The sequence below is a fragment of the Nicotiana sylvestris genome, chromosome 2 (assembly GCF_000393655.2).
Source record: "Nicotiana sylvestris chromosome 2, ASM39365v2, whole genome shotgun sequence".
Taxonomy (NCBI): Eukaryota; Viridiplantae; Streptophyta; class Magnoliopsida; order Solanales; family Solanaceae; genus Nicotiana; species Nicotiana sylvestris.
The window spans coordinates 163,064,878-163,076,277 of record NC_091058.1 but is presented as its reverse complement, the minus strand read 5'-3'; the positions used below and the strand labels follow the sequence as shown (position 1 = coordinate 163,076,277).

General features: G+C 37.1%; 1 non-coding gene across 1 annotated transcript; it reads right to left on the bottom strand.

Moving 5' to 3' along the window:
• Positions 1-10,285: 10,285 nt before the first annotated feature.
• On the bottom strand, positions 10,286-10,390 carry LOC138886699 (small nucleolar RNA R71). Its single transcript, XR_011405742.1, has one exon. It is a non-coding gene; the product is annotated as a small nucleolar RNA R71 (small nucleolar RNA).
• Positions 10,391-11,400: the final 1,010 nt, after the last annotated feature.

The window sequence follows — 11,400 nt, the reverse complement described above, 5'->3', positions numbered from 1 at the left end:
CCCAAAGAAAAACCAAGGATACTACCTAACTAGCCTAAAAAATGAAAAATCTTTTTGGTGTTTTTAATAGGACTTTTTCCCTCAAGAAAATTGTCTAAAAGATCCATCGTCGGGAAAAATCTGAACTTTTTCCCGTGTATTTTTCCTTCAACAAAACCTTGTTTCACTTTAGATCCCCTGACTCATTCCACCATTTTGGGTTACTCTAACCCCAGCTGGATCCTGATATCCATCCGTCTCTTAAATATATATGTTAACTCCCATAGGGCATAACTAAGATGGGCGTGGCTGATGTTTAGCTTAAAGCATATATATTTTTATATATCGCCTCATTACTTTTGTTTCATGAATTAAGGATGTTAAATGCTTTGATTTATGTTAATTTGAAGTGTTTTTATGTGTAGAAATGATTCGGGAGCAACTGGGGGTGAAACGCGCAAGATTTGAGCCAAAACGAACAAAACCGATCGAATTGAGCATTTGGGCATCACAGGCAGCGCCTGGCGCCACCTGTGGCACTGGAGGTAGAATGGAAGTTTGAGGCAGCACCCAGGTGGGAGCCTGGCGCTACCCAGGGCACTGGTGACGTGATTTTGTTGAATTTCGCCCGGGACAAGGTTATTTCTGCCCTAGTCCCAACACGTATAAAAGCAACACTAAACCTATTTTTGGAGGAAAAGACGCCACTTTGGAGATATAGAACATACTTTGAAGGAGAATTCACATGGAGGAACACAACCCATGCTTGGAGGAGGCTTCTAACTAGTTTTTCTTCTCTTCTCTTCCCTTAATTTCATAGTTTATTAGTTCTAGAGTTTTGGGGTTCTATATGGACATTGTAGTTTGAAGTATAAATTGTTCTTATTAGTTATCATATTGGGTTATTTATTCAATCTTGCATTTAATTATTTGATTTCTTGATCACCAATTGAATACTATCTACGAATCTAGGATTGAACTCGGGAGAGGGAATTCTAGATTGCATATAAGAATGAGTAGAGCAAGATCTTAACTCTGAGGGGGAGCAGATTTGCGATTAGGATAGAAATATACCTAATCGCCTTGCTTATTTACTATACGAGAATTATTAATGCGTTCTTGTTAATCCTAATTCCATAGTAATATAGGCGTTAGGTTAGCTTTAATAGGCGAGTTGTACTTTGGGAGAAGGCTACGAGCAATATTAACCCTGGCAACCAATAACCCAGATAAATTAATTAGACGATTTAAGTGGAAAACTCAATGGGATTGTTAGCTAACCCATAGCTCTAGAATAGTCACTCACATTGAATTCGTCTCTATAATTTTCCAACTTATTTTATTTAATCTCTTAGTTTGTTACGTTAGATTAGTTTTGGTTAAATATTCATACGTTAGGATTCTCTTGAATAGATTAATTGTTTGATTTAATTTAGTTGATAATTAATCACAAGTCCCTGTGGATACGATATCTGGACTTATAATCCTATATTACTTATCGACCACGTATACTTGCGTGTGCGTTTGGTAGCAATAACTTTTTGGCGCCATTGCCGGGGACTTAGAAATTAACTATTCTACTAGATTAAATTTTTACTTTTTGCCAATTCAAGTGTTTATTTTATTTTTATTTTAACTTACTTTAAGATTTTATTATCTTTGTTGATATGGCATCTTGGAATGATAATTGGTTGAATATTGGTTATTCTTATTATGGTGATCCTTGTCCATATTGTGGAGGACCACACTTAGGGCAAAATTGTGCATCTCAATCTGATGTGTGGAATTTTTGTAATGTGTGTGGTTGTCAAGGTGGCCATTGGGATAATTGTCCTAATTCTTATTATCCATATCAGAGTTCTTATTATAATGTTTCTAATAATGTTTATGAGTTTGATAGGAGAAATGAAGTGGAGGATATGGAAAGCATGGCTCGTATTATGGATATGATGCGGCAAATAGTCGAGCAACAAAGTCTTGATGCCTTAACGATCAAAAGACTCCAGGCTATAATGGAAGAATTAATGGCCAATTTCCAAGAAGAGCCTCAATTCGATGAAGAGAGCTAGTTCCCACAAGAAGATTATTTTGAAGAAGCAGATATAATGAGCAAATCTTGGCTTGAGGAACAAGCTCAATTGATAAAATCTCATGAATTTCTCCGTAATGGTCTTTTAAATATGATAGAACAGATGATAGATGAAAGAACTGAGCTCAGGCAAGAAATAGACCAATTTGGCTTAGATATGCATGACCTGCATGATCAATTGAATAAAAGGGAGCTAAGGCAAGAAATAGACCAATTTGGCTTAGATATGCATGACCCGCATGATCAATTGAATAAAAAGGTTGAGGCATCTGATGTCCTACAACCAATCCTTGTGGACACTGGCCAACTTGAGGAGCGGAAAGAGGAACTTCAACTATTCGACCAAAATATTATTAGGGATGCCAAGGTTGATGAAGAGTGCAAAATTGAGGATGTCAAAAATAATGCAATTTTGGAGTTGGAGCGTATTGGACCTCATTCTAAGCATTTTTCAACATTGTGTTTGGTTGGTGATATGGGAATCAATCCAGTCGAGCATATGAAGGAGTCAATGGATGAGGAACAAAGTGCTTATATTCTGAAATTTGTGATGTCAAGGAGACGAAACGACATCCCCCACTTAAAGGCCAACAAGTGCAAGATGCGATACCTATTTCTTGGTTCATTTATTTTTATACAGAATTGGGGTGCAATTCATATCTTCAAAGTGGAAGGAAAAGTGGTAAAAGTGATGGTGTCGTGCCGCAGTGTTAAATCAAGCGCTTCTTGGGAGGCAACCCAGCCTGTATTTTAATTTGTTTTTATTTTTTATTCTTTATATAGTGTCAAGTTTCGTGTTGTTTTTGTTTTGCAGAGTAGGGGAAGTTTGAGTACCCGAAGTTGAAGTTGAGGAGTATGTTTGAGCTTAAGTGTGGGGTTGTCCCGACCCTTAATATTGAGGATCATGACCGAGCTAGGCCCGAGAAGGCCGCAGGGAGTATTTCTTACCCCTATTTTAATATTTTTCTCTATGATCATGCATAAAGGACTATGCATAAAATAACTGTGGGGTGAGAAAACTACTTTCTGAAGTGTAATTATATAAAACTATTTTTTTATTTATTTTTTATTTAGTTTTTCTTTTAGAACTCGTAGTAGACATAGTCTAGGTAAAAAAACGAAAATTGAAATTTTTTTAGAAAAAGTTCAGGCTTTTCCCGATGATGGATCTTTTGGACAATTTTCTTGAGGGATAAATTCTAATTAAAAACACCAAAAATATATTTTTTTAAAGATAGTTAGGTAGTATCCCTTGGTTTTTCTTTGGGCGCCAGTTCTTTTCCAAGGGTATAGCTCGAACCGGGTACTTTATTTTTATTTTTTTTAGGAGTAGTTCAGGAAGAAACTGAGTCACTTTCTGAGACTTATTGACATGGTTGATGCTGGCACATTAGGCTAAGTCATACAGGCTATCTTTCCGTATAGTTGGTTTGAATGGTGAAGCCTAAGTAAAGTAAATAACCTATTTTGTAACACATTTTCTCAATTATTTGACTTGTATGCAACATAGTGCAATATTGTTTAAATTTCTAAATTATGTGTGCTTGCTTGACTTGAGAGTTGAACAGAACCATCTTGATTGAGTCATGTGCAATGTGTGTGTGAGAATTTGTGATTGTCTGTGCTATCATGTGTAGTCTAGAACTTGCCCCGTGTGTTGATTGAAGCGGAATTGTAAGTGTGCTAATCTAGGAGATGATGTAGGTGTTTCTTTCTTGGTCATGGATGTGCTTGTCACATAAAAATAATATTTTCCGTTGCTAGCCCCTTTGAGCCTATAGACCTTTCTTTTGGCACCCACATTACAAGCCATACTCCTATTTTGTTCTTAATTTGAGATAGAACCTTTACCTCCTAAGGAACTTAGTCGCTAAAAGAAATAAGGTTAGAGATTGGGGAGTAGCTTTTGAGTGGAACCATGGAAGGGCCCGTTGGTGCACTAAAGTTGAATTTAAAAATCACGAGCCGATGAACTTTAATGTATGGAGTGTGTGAAGAAAAGAAGAGAGAGAGAGAGAGAAAGGAAAAGAAAAATTGCAAGAAAAGAAAAAAATATGATAGTACAAATAATGGAAAAAATACACACCTCCGATTCTTATTGATTTGTGCTAGTGGAAATATAGAAGTGCTTAAATGAAAAGAGGGCTATGATGTATATGGCAAATGAATTGGTTGAGAAGAATATGTGTTTGAATCATGAATGTAGTGCATTAAAGTGCTTAGGAGGGTTAGCCATTATTTCTAAATGTATCATACCCGTCCCTTAGCCAATATTTCAACCTTAAAGTCCTAATTGATCCTAGATTTGGCTAGCCTAAATTAGTAGAGATATATACTACGGGCAAGCTTATGGTATGACCACGGGATGCATATGAACTCTTTGTGAGAGTGAGCGAATTTTGTTCAATTGTGCGATGTCCTTAATCTATATTAAAAAGTATATTTGAATGTGTGAACTACTATGTTCACTTTTTTGTTTGTTGGTAAGGGCATATGATCTCATGAATGGTTAGTAATGTTGTAAACTTTCGTGTTGGGTAAGTTCATTAATTGAGGGTGCTTAGTGGTTGCAAGTCGGTTTTTGAGGTTGGGTGGTCACAAATAGGTTGTTGAAATTGATTGAATTGAATGGTTATACTTGGGCATGCTTAAACGGGAAGAATGTGAATTTTTGAGTGCTCATGCTTGTGTGCCGGTATTGATAATAGTCAAGGGTATAGAGTGTGGTTAAAATTTAAGGTACTCCTCTATAATTGATACTTGTACTTAGTTGGAGGTTTATTAGATAGTCCCATTGCTCGAGGACGAGCAAGAGTCTAAGTGTGGGGTGCTGGTGTTTAGCTTAAAGCATATATATTTATATGTATATTGCCTCAAATTTTACTTTTGTTTCGTGAATTTGAGATGTTAAATGCTATGATTTATATTAATTTGAAGTATTTTTATGTGTAGGAATGATTCAGGAGCAATTGGGGGCAAAACATGCAAGATTTGAGAAAACAAACAAAATCGGACGAATTGAGCATTTGGGCGCCACAGGCAGCGCCTGGCGCCACCTGTAGCACTGGAGACAGAATGGAAGTTTGAGGCAGCGCCCTGGTGGGGGCCTGGCGCTACCCAGGGAGGCCCCCACCAGGGTGCCGGTGACGTGATTTTATCCAATTTCGCCCGGGACAAGGTTATTTCGGCCCTAGACCTACCCAACACGTATAAAAGCAAGACTAAACCTATTTTTGGAGAGGAAGACACCACTTTGGAGATATAGAACATACATTGAAGGAGAATTGACGTGAAGGAACACAACCCACGCTTGGAGGAGGCTTCTAACTAGTTTTTCTTCTCTTCTCTTCCCTTAATTTCATAGTTTATTAGCTCTAGAGTTTTGGGGTGCTACATGAACGTTGTAGTTTGGAGTTTAAATTGTTCTTATTATTTATCATATTGGGTTATTTATTCAATCTTGCGTTTAATTATTTGATTGCTTGAGCACCAATTGAATACTATCTACGAATCTAGGATTGAACTCGGGAGAGGGAATTCTAGATTGCATATAAGATTGAGTGGAGCAAGATCTTAACTCTGAGGGGAAGCGGATTTGCGATTAGGATAGGGATATACCTAATCGCCTTGCTTGGTTACTATACGGGAATTATTAATGCGTTCTTGTTAATCCTAATTCCATAGGAATATAGGCGTTAGTTAGCTTGAATAGGCGAGTTGTACTTCAAGAGAAGGCTACAAGCAATATTAACCCTGTCAACCAATAACCCAGATAAATTAATTAGACGTTTTAAGTGAAAAACTCAACGGGATTGTTAGCTAACCCATAGCTCTAGAATATTCACTCACATTGAATTCGTCTCTATAATTTTCCAACTTGTTTTCTTTAATCTCTTAGTTTGTTACGTTAGATTAGTTTTAGTTAAATATTCATACGTTAGGATTCTCTTGAATAGATTAATTGTTTGATTTAATTTATAGTTAATCACAAGTCCTTGTGGGTACAATATCTGAACTTATAATCCTATATTACTTTTTGACCACGTATACTTGCGTGTGTGTTTGGGAGCAACAACTTTTTGGCGTCGTTGCCGGGGACTTAAAAATTAACTAGTCTACTAGATTAGATTTTTATTTTTTGTCTACTCAAGTATTTTTCTTAATTTAATATTTACTATCTTTGTTGATATGGCATCTTTGAATGATAATTGGTTGAATATTGGTTATTTTATTATGGTGATCCTTGTCCATATTGTGGAGGACCACACTTAGGGCAAAATTGTGCATCTCAATCTGATGTGTGGAATTTTTGTAATGTGTGTGGTTGTCAGGGTAGCCATTGGGATGATTATCCTAATTCTTATTATCCATATCAGAGTTCTTATTATAATATTTCTAATAATGTTTATGAGTTTGATAGGAAAAATGAAGTGGAGGATATGGAAAGCATGTCTCGTATTATTGATATGATGCGGCAAATAGTCGAGCAACAAAGTCTTGATGCCTTAATGATCAAAAGACTGTAGGCTAGAATGGAAGAATTAATGGCCAATTTCCAAGAAGAGCCTCAATTCGATGAAGAGAGCTAGTTCCCACAAGAAGATTATTTTGAAGAAGCAGATATAATGAGCAAATCTTGGCTTGAGGAACAAGCTCAACTGATAAAATCTCATGAGTTTCTCCGTGATGGTCTTTTAAATATGACAGAACAGCTGATAGACGAAAGAACTGAGCTCAGGCAAGAAATAGACCAGTTTGGCTTAGATATGCATGACCTGCATGATCAATTGAATAAAAAGGTTGAGGCGTCTGATGTCCTACAACCAATCATTGTGGATACTGGCCAGCTTGAGGAGCGGAAAGAGGAACTTCAACTATTCGACAAAAAATATTATTAATGATGCCATGGTTGACTAAGTGCTCAAAATTGAGGATGTCAAAAATAATGCAATTTTGGAGTTGGAGAGTATTAGACCTCATTCTAAACATTTTTCAACATTATGTTTGGTTAGTGAGATGGGAATTGATCCAGTCAAGCATATGAAGGAGTTAATGGATGATGAACAAAGTGCTTATATTCTGAAATTTGTTTTGTCAAGGAGACAAATCGACATCCCCCACTTAAAGGCCAAGAAGTGAAAGATGCGATACCTATTGCTTGGTTCATTAATTTTTATACATCCACCCCAAGAACGTGACAGAAAAATTGATGCAAATTGGGGGCGCAATTCATATCTTCAAAGTGGAAGGAAATATGGTGAAAGTGATGGTGTCGTGCCGCGACGTTAAATCAAGCGCTTGTTAGGAGGCAACCCGGCCTGTATTTTAATTTTTTTATTTTTTTTTATTTTTTATTCTTTATATAATGTCAAGTTTCATGTTATTTTTGTTTTTGCAGAGTATGGGAAGTCTGAGTACACGAAGTTGAAGCTTAGGAGCATGTTTGAGCTTAAGTGTGGGGTCGTCCCAACCCTTAATATTGAGGATCATGTCCGAGTTAGGCCCGAGAAGGCCTCAGGGAGTATTTCTCACCCCTATTTTAATATTTTTCTCTATGATCATGCATCGAGGACTATGCATAAAATAAGTGTGGGGTGGAGAAACTACTTTCTGAAGTATAATTGTATAAAACTAGTTTATTGTTGTGTATTCAGTAGAGACAAGTATTCCAGGAGCATGTTGGGTGTAGTTTAGGAATAAACTGAGTCGCTCTAAGATACTCATTGACATGGTTGATGTTGGGACATTAGGCTATGATATGCATTCTATTTTCCAGTGTATTTGGTTTGAATTGTGAATCCTAAGTAAAGTAAATAACCTATTTTATGACGCCCTTTTTCAATTGTTTGACTCGTATGCCACATCGTGCAATATTGCTTAAATTTTTCAATTATGTGTGCTTGCTTGACTTGAGAGTTGAATAGAACCGTCTTGATTGAGTCATGTGCAACATGTGTGTGATTATTTGTAATTTTCTGTGCTATCCTATGTAGTTTAAAACTTGTCTCGTGTGTTAATTGAAGCGAAATTGTAAGTAGTGCTAAAACTAGGAGATGACGTAGGCCCTAGACCTACCCAACACGTATAAAAGCAAGAACCGAAACTTATCAAGTAGAAGAGATAGACCTCCTTTTATATGAGTTGAAGAGACCTTGGGCGAAATAGCCTTGTCCCGGGCGAAATAAAAAAAGTCCCGCAACACAGCGTCCAGGCCAGCGCTAGGCGCTGGTCCTGACACTGAAAACAGAAACATTTTGCTGTTTTCAATTCAAAATCCTTTTGCAATTGTAATGAATTCGTCCTTGTCTTCTACTTGGGGGGACAAAAAGACAAAGGGTGTCCCCCCTTTTTGTTATTATTTTAATTTTCTTTCTTTTTCTTCCGCATTTTATTTAATTTTGCTCCAAATCTCTCCATCTTCACACTGCTTTATTACTACACAGTTGAAATATAATATTAAGTACAAAAAAATATAATTAATACTCAAATGATGATTAAAAGTACTAGAATATGAGATAACAATGGGTAAGTATATGTATTTTTGGTCGAACATCAACCAAAAACTTGTTGCTCCCAAACGCACACGCAAGTATACGTGGTCGATAAGTAATATAATTATAAGTTGACTGTCGAACCCACAGAGACTTGTATAAACTACTCACTAAATCACTAAAATTGTTATTCAATCCAGCTAAAATCAAAGTCCGCTAATATGATTATATTATACTACGATTCTAAATAATAACTAAATTATCAAGTAACGAGTTGATTGTTGTGTGTTCAATAGAGACAAGTATTCCAGAGTTGTGATCAATTCACCATTCATATTGTGTTCTAATTAACTCTCCCTTTCATATAATTCACTCATGGTTGCTAATTAATCGATAAATGCTCTCATAGCCTTCTCCCGAAGTACTACTCACCTATTCTCAATAGATTAATGCCTATATTCCTATGAAATCAATCTATTGAGAATGCATTAAGATCATGATATTTAATTAAGCACGGTGACTAGTATATTCCTATCCTAACCACAAATTCGCTCACCCTAATGGTTAAGATCTTAAGCATGAATTGAAGAGAGCATGATCTTAACCCTTAGGGGGAGCGGATTTGTGGTTAGGATAGGAATATACCTAGTCACCGTGCTTAATTAAATATCGTGATCTTAATGCGTTCTTAATAGATTGATTTCATAGGAATATAGGCATTAATTTATTGAGAATAGGTGAGTAGTACTTCGGGAGAAGGCTATGAGAGCATTAATCGATTAATTAGCAACCATGAGTGAATTATAAGAAAGTGATAGTTAATTAGAACACAATATGAATTGTGAATCGATCACAACCCTGGAATACTTGCCTCTACTGAATACACAACAATCAACTCGTTACTTGATAATTTAGTTATTATTTATAATCGTAGTATAATATAATCATATTAGTGGACTTTGATTTTTGCTGGATTGAATAATAATATTAGTGATTTAGTGAGTAGTTATACAAGTCTATGTGGGTTCGACACTCAACTTATCATTATATTACTTGTCGACCACGTATACTTGTGTGTGCGTTTGGGAGCAACAAGTTTTTGGCGTCGTTGTCGAGGACTTGAATATTAGCTACTTGCTAGTTTTTGCTTTAATTGTTTATTTCGTCGAGTCTAACGTTACTTGATTGTTGCTCTAATCTTAGGAACTTTGATTGAATGCATAGGGTTAGAATCCAGGACCGACTTCAAGGCTTTGATCCTGAACCTAAGATAAAATTTCACAGGAGGTTGAAGGAAGCAAGGGACACGAATAATATTCAGGCACTTGTTCAATTTCCTGTGGACATGGCAGAGGAGAAACCTATGGCTGTTCAGGAGGTGGCGATGCCCAACATTGCTAATGTCACCTCCAGTATAGTGAAGCCCAGGATCACTCGGCACTTTGAGCTGAAACAAAGCATGATCCAGCTACTTCATGCAAACGGGCAATTTATGGGTCTTCCACACGAGGATCCACAACAATATATTCTGAACTTCTTGGAGATAAGTGATACTTATATCACTAACGGGGCCACTCCAGATTTTGTGAGGCTCACACTTTTTCCATTCTCTCTGTTGGGCAAAGCTAAGCGATGGCTAAAGGCAGAACCAGCTAATTCCATTACATCATGGAACGATTTTGCAAGAAAATTTCTGGCAAGGTTCTTCCCTTCAGGCAAAACTGCAAAGATCAGAAGTGAGATAGTTGCCTTCAAACAGAAAGCAGGGGAATCTTTATACTCAGCTTGGGAATGGTTCAAGGGGCTACTCAGAGATTGTCCTCATCACAATCAGACGAATGAAGTGTTAGCTCACACTTTCATAAAAGGGCTCCATCCCCAAACAAAAATTTTAGTCGATGCTGCAGTTGCAGGTAAAGTATTGGAGAAAAGCTTCGATGAAATTTATGCATTATTGAAAAAATTCTCCAAAAGTAATCCGGATTTGCAAGGAGAGATGGGCAGGAACATGGTACTAAAATCACCAGGGGTTCTTGAATTAGATGTTATCTCAGCATTGTCAGCACATGTCTCTACACTGACCAACCAAGTAAATCAGATGGCCATGATCATTAACAAGCAACAAGCCCAGCCAGTACAACAAGTTCAAATATTTTGTGAAGTATGTGGAGAGGGTCACATGAGCAATCTATGCCCAGCAAATCCAGAGTCTGTATATTTTGTGGGTAATGCAAATCGAGGCCAAAAAAATCAGTATGGGGACACCTACAATTCCAACTGGAGGAATCACCCAAACTTCTCTTGGGGTGGAAATCAAGGCAATCAGAATCAATACCGGCCTCAAGCACCTCAACAACAATCCAGACCACCTTAGGCTGAACAACAAGCTAGCCTTGAGGAGATGATGAAGAAATTGATGGCCGACCAACAAGCCCTTAATCAAAAATTAATAGTAGATAAACAAACTTTCAATCAGAAAATAATGGCTAATCAGCAGGCTCAAGCCGCAACACTGAGAAATTTGGAGCACCACGTGGGCCAACTTGCCAGAGCCCAAAATACCAGACCAATAGGGGATCTTCCTAGTGATACGGAGCCCAATCCTAAAGCTCAAGTCAATGCGGTTACCTTGAGAAATGGAAGAGCATTAGAAGAAGCTCTAAAGAAAAAGAAGAATACAGCTCATCCTGAAGGAGAATTAGTTCCCAAGCCAGTTGAGGGGAATGAGAAAGATGATAAAGGACCCGAGCCAGTAATTGAGACTAGGCCACCACCTCCATTTCCACAAAGACTACAGAAGCAAGAAGATGATGCTAAGTACAAGAAATTCCTAGATATTTT